This window comes from Jaculus jaculus, chromosome 1 (assembly GCF_020740685.1).
Source record: "Jaculus jaculus isolate mJacJac1 chromosome 1, mJacJac1.mat.Y.cur, whole genome shotgun sequence".
In the NCBI taxonomy this organism is placed as follows: Eukaryota; Metazoa; Chordata; class Mammalia; order Rodentia; family Dipodidae; genus Jaculus; species Jaculus jaculus.
In genome coordinates this window covers 187,575,258-187,585,864 of record NC_059102.1, presented here as the reverse complement: position 1 = coordinate 187,585,864, position 10,607 = coordinate 187,575,258, and positions in this window count along the sequence as shown.

The window sequence follows — 10,607 nt, the reverse complement described above, 5'->3', positions numbered from 1 at the left end:
GACAATCAACCTGGCTTCTTTGAGCTGAGGGGGTCGTTGGGTATGGCAGTTGTGATACCACTCAGTGAGTCTCCAAGGGAACTTGGAAGTGTATTGGCACATGTAAGAAAACAGTTCTAGATAAAGATGTTGGAAGAAAATTGGGGCTCATCTCTAATGTCCCATTCTTGTATATTTTCAGGCCTTGGAGTGAAATGAAGGACCTGGACAGATAGAGTAAGATGACAGGGACATCTGAAACTGTCCCCCACCAAGGCCAGTGAATAATGTCTTTCAAGATGCTTTTTAAATGCCTTATATTTTGGGTCTAAGTTTTCCTACCTGTCAAATTGAAATTAAGCCACCAGGTCAATAACAAAGCAATGTGCTTTGCTGTCAGGGAACATTATAACAAATAATAAAGGTAGTGAATAATTCTTACTGTTTATGCTTAGCTCAATGCAATGTGCACTGTAACTCTCCTCCCCCACCCTGCAGCAATCTGCTCATGCTGGTTTGAATGCAAACATAGTCACTCTATTCTGTAACAGTGGGTGTTAGGGAAGGGCTGAGGGAAGGAAGAAGGCAGGGGGAAAATGATACAGATGCAAGGGTAGGGGGAGAAGCAGAGAAAAGTTTGAACATATAAATATATTCTGAATTTTGAGGAATAAAAGATATTGTCTAGCCATGTTCTCTGTAATACAGCATCTAAGATGTACACACACACACACACACACACACACACACACACACACACACACACTGCCAGGGACTCTACGGTATTAGTCCAAGTGGTTCCAAAATTTATTCTTGTTCATCCAGAAAGGAAGAAAATCCTACCAAAAATGGAGAGAGCGTGATGTAAACTTCCACAGGACATGAAACAATGTGTTTCCACTTTGGTTCTCTTAATACTCCCCGTCTGGGTTCAGAATGGGAAAGCATTCCAGGTCTTTAGCAGCCAGCAGAGCAAGTGCCACTTCAGGTCATGGTGAGACACCATGTAGAGGGGCGTCTCACAGACATCCATCTTGCTAACTAAAATACCCTGGGAATGCATTTGCATTTAAAATAAATTGAATTTGAAGCACCACACTCATGTTTTTGTTAGTGCTATACTCTCAGCGTAGAACACTGAGCAGTATATACCAGACCAGGGACACAGTTACGAGGACTCTTGCCTCCAGTGGTGAGCTGCAGGCAACAGTCTCTAAATTAACCATCACGGCTTGTTCCTTTGTCATCCCACATATCATTATGAATGGTAAGCATGAAGACGAATATCTTTGTATTTCTGTTAAATGTAATCAGAGACTATCTTTATGAGCATTCTGGTTCATTATAATCAGTATAATTACTACTTTAAAGAACAGTAATCATATATTCATGTGGTATAGATACTCAGGGAGTTGTAGACAGACATGTAGAAAATCAAGGACCACTTGTTATTATCTTATAAAAGTTATAATTAATATTGAAAATTAACTAATGTACATAAGGGAACAGCTTTACATAAGGTAGTGCGTGCTGGTTCAGCAAAGTAGAAATACTACTAGAGAGAAAAAGGATCTAACCCAGGACATTCATGCCTAAAGTTCCACAATTAGAAATACCTACACATCCGGGACGAGGGAGATGGCTCAGCTGTTAAAGGCGTTTGCTTGCAAACCTGTTAATTCGAGACCAATTCCCCAGCAGCCATGTAAAACCAGACATAAAGTTGCACAAGTGTCTGTAACCCCAACTTGCCTATCACGATGGGAGATAGAATCAGGAAAATCCGCAAGTTTATAGGCCAGCTAGACTAGTGCACACAGCAGCAAAATATGAGCGATACTTCTCATAAAGAAAGTGGAAAGAAACGACAAACCCTGAGGTTATCCTCTGACCTCCACAAGTATACCACACACACACAGAGAGAATTAAAATAAGAAATCATCTAAACTTGAGACTTGTATGAGGCATGTCTTAGGTGGACATGCTGTGCTGGCTGTGACAGTTTTTGGGTCCATTCCTCCCAGAGCTAAGACGGAATTACAGTCTTTAGTGTCCTTTAGACATGACTCATTGAGCTCCCTCCATCTTAGGGGAGGGGTGATTTTCTTCTTTTCTAGATTAACAAGAACAAATTTTGAAGCCACTTGAAATGGCACAACACAGAGTTAAATTACCCCTAGTTAAACTATGATACTTTGTTGTTGTTGTTGTTGTTGTTGTTTTGAGGCAGGGTCTCACCCTAGCTCAGGCTGACCTGGAATTCATTATGTAGTCTAAGGATAGCCTCGAACTCTTGGCCGATCCTCCTACCTCTGCCTTCCAAATGCTGGGATTAAAGGCATGTGCCATCATACCAGGCTATGATACTTTTTAAATTTTTATTTATTTATTTTAAGAGAGAGAGAGAGAGAAAATGGGTACACCAGGGCCTCCAGCCACTGCAAGCAAACTCCAGTGGCATGTGCCACCTTGTTCATGTGGCTTACAGTGGGAACCTGGGGAAATGAACCTGGGTCCTTTGGCTTAAAAGACAAGTGCCTTAACTGCTAAGCCATCTCTCCAGCCCTAAACTATGATACCTTTGAATAAAGATAAGCACTGACTCCCAGAGGCAACAACTATATGAGTATATATACATATATACATATACATACATATATAAATATATATATATATATATATATACATACACACAGACACACGTATATGTATATATGTGTGTATGCATACATATATTCCCATTTGTTCTGCAAAAGAGTGTGATATATGGAAGCCTGTGCTCATTATATTTTCTTCCTTACATTCTTGCATAGGACACTTCTATCAACAGAGGACCCTATTTACCTGTGGGAGAATTAGAATTAGTACAGAAATGTAAAGAGGCAGAAGCTTTTGACAGTTTGGTTTTTCAAGGTAGGGTCTCGCTCTAGCCCAAGATGACCTGGAATTCACTATGTAGTCTCAGGCTGACCTCAAACTCACAGCGATTCTCCTGCCCCTGCCACCCAAGCGCTGGGATTAAAGGCGTGTGCCACAACACCCAGCTAGCTTTTGACTTTTAATATAAGGTTTTTAAGCCCATAAGAACATAATAGTTTCGGAAACATGCAAGTTTGACAGAGAAAGAGGATTTCTATGACTACTGTTACTTTGTTTAGATCTTTCAATAAATATAAACTCAGAAATTACAAGGATTGAGGCTGGGGCAATGACTCAAGTCTGTAAAGTGCTGGCCCCACAAGCATGAGCCTGAGTGTGGATCCCCAGCACCCGCAGATGTGCTGGGTGTGTGCTGTTACAAACATGGAATCTCAGCACTATGGAGGGAGAGGCAGGAGGACACCTGGGGCTTGCTGGCTAGCTTGTCTAGCTGAATAACTGAACTCTGGGTTCAGCAAGAAACCCTACCTCAAGTATCAGCTAAATATCAGGTAATATCAGGTAAAGAGTAATCCCATCAACCTCTGGCCTCCACATTCATGTGCACACACATGCATGCAAACTCACACACATGTGCCCCATACATGCAAAAACACACACTCATGCATGTACACTATGCATACACACGAAAGTAAATAAATTTCAAAAGTTAAGAAAAGTGTTTTGAAGGTTTTGGGAATCACAATTCAGAAGTGTGGTGGTTTAAGTCATATGTCCTCCATAAACTCATGTGTTCTGACCTTCTAGTCCCCATTGGTGGCAATGTGGGAGGTGGAACCCTGCTGGAGGAACTGCATTTCTGGGGACCGGCTTTGGGGTGTCACAGCTAATTCTCCCTTGCCTGAGTTCAGCTCACTTTCTTGCTGCTGTCTTCCACTTGCTGCTGCAGGAGTGATGTCCTTTGTGTAATACTTTCCCAGCCATCATGAAGCTTCCCCTAGACACTATCACCCCAAATAAACTTTGCGGAGCTATGAATCAATGTTCTGAGGGAGGCAAAGTGAAAACTTGTACGTTGAGAAAGAACAGAGCTATGTGACCAATACGAGATTTAAAAAAATGTACGTGCTTAGTAAAAATGTACAGAAGACGAGAGTCTGATGTTCTCATGGTGTGCATTTTCCGTCTCCACTCGCTGTGGGGCGATCTGGTCATTACAATGTCCTCTGCCAGAGGATGGAGGACCAAGCTTCATGTGACCAGGCAGCAGACTGAGATGTGCCCAAGTCCTGCTTCCCTCCCTAGCTTCCTGATTCCATTTTTAAAGCTCCTTTAGTGTTTCTTTCATTGTGATTTCTTTTAACTTCATACCTCTCACAAACAATCCTCTAATCCATTGGCAAGAAGAATTCGAGGTGGGTCACAGTGTCCCAGCTAGAAAGGAAAGTGCGCACCTGTGATGTTGCCGTGCACCTAGTCAAAAGCCCGTGACTTTGGAGATCAGAGGCCGTTCCTAGGGAGGATGCTACTACCGATGTTTGGCTAAATGGATATGTTGTGTGCCCACCAAACCCCTCAAAATATGAATGTTTATTCCCATAGATTAGAGCTGTTCCCAGCTTTGGTTGAGGAGCTTCTCTCTGCAGTTGGCAGTGACCACTGGAAAGACTCAAAACTCCTCATGGTGCTGTGAATAAATGACTGCTGAGTGATCAGTGTTACATGAGACACTGGTATCACTCCCTTCAAGGCTCAGAGAACACTGCAAATCCTCGAGGAGGCAAAAAGACTTTAAGAGCCAGAGGACAGGGAGGAGTCCTTTGAAACAACTTTCCTCTAGACATGACATGGCCATTGCATTCATGACCTCATAGCAACTGTCCTTATCTTTATACAAGACCTGAATAATATGGGGCCCATCCAAATTTCAGCATGGATAGAGGAAGAGAACATAGGTTGTTGGGGGAGGGAGAGACATTTTCTTCAGTAGGGTAGCCACTGGTAATATCCTTGAGCTCTGGTAAAAAAATGCTCCCTCTCCCATACACACAGCCATGTTCATGCAAAATGAAACTCAATGGGTCACACACAAAAATTTTTTAAAAGATATCAAAGTAGAAGAGGAACAAGTTGGGAAGTAAAAGGGGCCGGGCATGGTGGCGCACGCCTTTAATCCCAGTACTCGGGAGGCAGAGGCAGGAGGATCGCTGTGAGTTCAAGGCCACCCTGAGACTACAGAGTTAATTCCAGGTAAGCCTGGACCAGAGTGAGACCCTACCTCAAAAAACAAAAACAAAAACAAAGGGGGTTCAGGCCTGGGGAGATAGCTTGGCAGCTAAAAGATGCTGCTTGCAAAGCCCATCAGCCAGGGTTTGATTCCCCTGTACCCACATACAGCCAGCTGCACAGTATCATGATGCATGTGTCTAGAGCTTGTTTGCATTGGCAAGGGGCCCTGGTATGCCCATACATGCACACACTCATCTCTCTCTCTCTCTCTCTCTCTCTCTCTCTCTCTCTCTCTCTCTCTCTCTTTTTAACAAATAAAAACTTTTAAAAAGCAGGGTTCAATTGGAGGTGGGGTTTGGAGGAGCAACAACAACAAAAAAAAGATTATGGGAAGGAATTATGATTAAGATACATTATATACATATACAAAATTTTTCAATAAACCACAAAGGTTTTATTGTTTTTCAGACTAGGTATTTCACTCCAGCCCTGGCTGACTTGACTCCATAGTCCTATCTGGCCTCAAACTCACAACAATCCTCCAACTACCTCTGCCTCCTGAGTACTGGGATTAAAGATGTGTGCCACGGTACCTGACTATCTATAAACAAAAAAAAAAAAAAAAATTTTTTTTTTTGAGGTAGGGTCTCACTCTAGCCTAGGCTGACCTGGAATTCACCATGTAATCTCAGGCTGGCCTCGAACTCACGGTGATCCTCCTACCTCTGCCTCCTGAGTGCTGGGATCAAAGGTGTGCACCACCACGTCCAGCTAAAAAATTTTTTAAAGACAGAAAAGATGACATCAAAATAAATGAGAGACATTGAGAGAGGGAGGGGATATGATGGAAGGTGAATTTGTGAGGGGGAAATTGGGGGTAAGGAGGGAATTATCATGGTTTGTTGTCTATAATTATGGAAGCTTCAATAAAACATTTAAAAAAGAGGTTGGAGAGATGGCTTAGTGCTTAAAACGCTTGCCTGCAAAGCCAAAGAATCCAGGTTTGATTCCCCAGGATCCACATAAGCCAGATGTACAAGGCTACGCATGCACCTGGAGTTCGTTTGCAGTGGCTGGATGCCCTGGTGCACCCACTCTCTTTCTCTATATACCTTTTTTTCTCTCTCAAATAAATAAATAAAAATAAATATTTTTTTAAAAGTTAAAAAGAAGAAAAATGTGATACAATTACAAGTTTAATATGGGAGACTAACATCAAGAATTAATAATAGGTCCGAAGAATTCAGTGCACTTCCCAGCAAGGGATAAACACTCATATCTGTATAAGAAACATTATTGCCCTGAACACACTATCTAGTAAATATTAGTTCTTTTTCTGCCTGTCTGCCCCTCTTATACCAGACTATAAATGGACTGAGGGCAAGGGTACTTTCACTCAATGTTTCACCATTGGCTCCTCTCACAATGCACTCAATGAATGCTGATTACATATGTGAAGTTAACTGTTGTCCTAGACGAAGAAGATATGCAGTAAAAATGAAACTTGCCCTTGTCTACATCCCTTCCCTGAATACAGACAGGTAGGCTGTTATCTCTGAATGTGCCTTCAGCTCTCCTGTCTAGTGATCCCAGTAACCACTTTACAATTTTTCAAAAATTTGCTTTTCATAACTATCTAATAACATTTTTTCTGTTCCAAGCAACAATCTGATATTAATCTAATCACATACATATACACACACACCTTGCCTACTTCAACAGTCTCAGTCACACAGACACAGATGACTCATTCAAAGATGCCTTCTTACCTTTTCTTCAACTAAACAAAGACCATCCTAGGGCTTTAATTCCATGTAAGGCTTTAGTTCCATATATGTTACATAATCAGTATCTATTTAAAAAATCTACTTGTGGGACTGGAGAGATGGCTCAGAGGTTAAAGGCACTTGATTGCAAAGCCTGATGGCCTGGGCTCAATTTCCCAGTACCCATGTGAAGCCAGATGCACAAAGTGACACATGTGTCTGAGGTTTGTTTGCAGTATCCCTAAGCCATAGTGTGCCCATTTTCATTCATTCTCATTTTCTCTTTCCCTCTCTCCCTGTCTCTCTTTCTCTCTCTTTAAAAGGTGAATAAAGAAAAATATTAAAAATTAGCCAGGCATGGTGGTGCACGCCTTTAATCCCAGCACTTGGGAGGCAGAGATAGAAGGATTGCCCTGAATTTGAAGCCATCCTGAGACTATATAGTTAATTCCAGGTCAGCCTGGATCAGAGTGAAACCCTACCTCAAAAAACCAAAATACATAAATATATTAAAAATTGATTAGAATTTCATATATCCCATTTACCAGGCCTGAAATTCCCATTTCTTTCTCTCATTCCACCCAAATTATGTTCTTTGTTGCTGTTGTGAATTAAATCTATTGCTAATGATAAAGACTGGATCAAAAATCTGGGTGTGTCACTGACAAACATACAATAAGCAGAACCAATAAATTACCCACAGAAAGGGAGAAAATTTTTGCTGGCTATACAACTTACAGAGGCCTAACTTCTAGAATCTACAAAGAACTCAAAAACCTAAATAATAAAAAGTCAAACAACTCACTCACAAAATGGGGCAAAGAACTGGACAGGCAGTTCTCAGAGGAAGAAATACAAATGGCAAACACACACTTAAGAAAATGTTCATCAAAAGGGGCCCAACTGAAACTAAGGACAACTGGCGAAATAAGCAAGGGTGATGTTTTCCTGTGAACCGGATACCAGCACAAAGGGGAAGGAGATCAACGCAGAGAAAAATCAACTCCTACCAAATCAGAGAGCCAAAGCCTCAGAGGCCCCCAACACCTCAGCACTGAAGCAGACCAAAAATGAACCCAACATGGCTCAGGGAAATCTTGCGGAAGAGGGGGCAGAAAGAATGTCAGAGTTACATGTTGGGTCATGATTTGCAGAGACATTTATCATACTAATAACTGGAGGCTAACTCCACAATGCACGACCCATTTTCATTAACAAGGAGGGTCTAATGGGAGGGGGTAGATCACAGATGAGCCTAAATAATGGTACCAAACTGCCTGTATTCACTGAAATGAAAACTAATAAATTAAATTAAAAAAAAAAAAAGAAAATGTTCGTCATCCCTAATCATCAGGGAAATGAAAATTAAAACAACTAAGATTCCACCTTACCCCAGCAAGGATAGCAAACATTAAAAAATCAAATGAAGCCGGGCATGGTGGCGCACGCCTTTAATCCCAGCACTCGGGAGGCACAGGTAGGAGGATTGCCATGAGTTCAAGGCCACCCTGAGACTACAGAGTTTATTCCAGGTCAGCCTGGACCAGAGTGAGACCCTACCTCGAAAAACCAAAAAAAAAAAAAAAAAAAAATCAAATGAAAATAGATGCTGGCGAGGATGTGGGGAAATAGGAACCCTCATCCACTGTTGGTGGGAATGTAAGATAGTACAACCACTTTGGGAAGCAATATGGAGACCCCCTAAAACGGTTGACTATAAAATTACAACAGACCCAGTTATTCCCTTACTGAGCATTTATCCTAAAAGCTCCATGCTTCAGTTCAGAGATATTCACTCAGCCATGTTTATAGCTGCTCAATTCATAATAGCTAAGAGCTGGAATCAACCCAGATGTCCATCATTAGATGAATGAGTAACCAAGATGTGGTATATCTACACAATGGGATTCTATACAGCAGTAAGGAAAGATGACAATGAAATTGGAAGAAAAATGGCCATACATGGAACAAATCACTTTCAGCAAACTAACCCAATCACAAAAAGATAATCATCTATGGCTCCTAACCTGAATCTTCCCAAGATACTGGCATACCTAATAAGCATCTTGAGGACCAGACAATAGGGTAGGTGGGGCAGGAGGGGAGGGTAAGAGTGGGGGGGGGAGGACACAAAATGGGACCCAAATGGCAATGGTACCATAAAATTCTACATCCTAAAAGACAGATTAAATGGTTGAACCTTCATCAGATCCTTAGAGAGAACACCTGAATCACAAGGACCTGGAGAGGGTATGATTAAGACTGAACTTAATCATCTCCTGTTTCCTTCTTTCTCTCTCTCTCCCTCTCCTCTCTATCTCTTTTATATTACCTATCTTCTTCTTCCTTCTTTTCTTTGACACTGACCTGTAACTCCCAGTACCAGCATGTTGTTAACATCCACAATGAGCTGTTGGTCAGAGATACCTACAAAGTTCCCCAAAAGAAGATAGATTTCTGTCAGAGTACTTGATGACCCACCAAAGGTAAATGATAAGACCCTACTGCCTAAGACACCATATGCTGTTGTTACGGAACATGGAGTGACCTGGCTGGAATCTTGAAAAGAGTCAGTCCCCAGATAGTTAGCTCATCTAAGTGCCAGAAGTTGCTACATGAGTGACTAGGGGAAAATGACCAACATCTGTCCAATAAACTTGTGGACTAAGCTGCTCAGCAGCAAACAACCTGACCCTCACCCAAGTGCAACAGTGGCACACAGCCATGGTGGGTAATCTGCTTAGTTGAATGGAACCCATAGCTGAAGCTGGGAAACAAATCATAACCATATCCAAAAATGAGCCCACTCTCCATTATCAAGCTCCCACCAATTGGGGGCTACAAGACGACCTATACCTATTAAATTCTCTCTTAAAAAAAAATAGTTAGTCCATTTATCTGGTGCTAACTTTACTCTCTGTTGGAGAATTTGCTTCTATTTTTTCAGATGGACGCAGATCCTAAGGAGAGAACCAGCCCATCACACCTCAAAAGGGCCCTAGCTGAAACCAAGAGTAACTGGATGAAAGTGCAAGAGTGCTGCTGTCATTGTGAACCTGGTACCAGCACAAGGGTAAAGGAAATAGACACAAACAACACCCAACTCCTACCAAACCAGATATCCAGAGACACAGAGGCTCCCAAGACCTCATCACTGAAGCAGACCTAAAATGAACCCAACATGGCTCAGGGAAACTTGTGGGAGAGGATTCGAAAAGAATGTTAGAGTCACATATTGGGTCATTATGCACAAAGACATTGCCTCTTACCCATAACTGATGGATAACCCCACAATGTACAACCCGTATTCCCCAGTGAGGAAGGTCCCTGCAGAGGGAGGAGGGCAGGGAGGAGGCTAAGGATGTTACCAACATGACATTATACACACTGTGTACATAACCAATAAAAACCAATCTGGGTGTGTCTGTACATGGCAGCACACACCGTTAATCCAAGCACTTGGGAGGCAGAGGTAAGAGGATTGCTATAAGGTTAAGGCCACCTTGAGACTACAGAGAGAATGTCAGGTCATCTTGTGCTAGAGTGAGACCTTACCTCAAAAAACAACCAAATAAACAAACTAAAAAGAATCTGGAGCCGGGTGTGGCGGCACACACCTTTAATCCCAGCCCTCGGGAGGCAGAGGTAGGAGGATTGCCGTGAGTTCAAGGCCACCCAGAGACTACAGAGTTAATTCCAGGTCAGCCTGGGCCAGAGTGAGACCCTACCTTGAAAAACCAAAAAAAAAAAGAA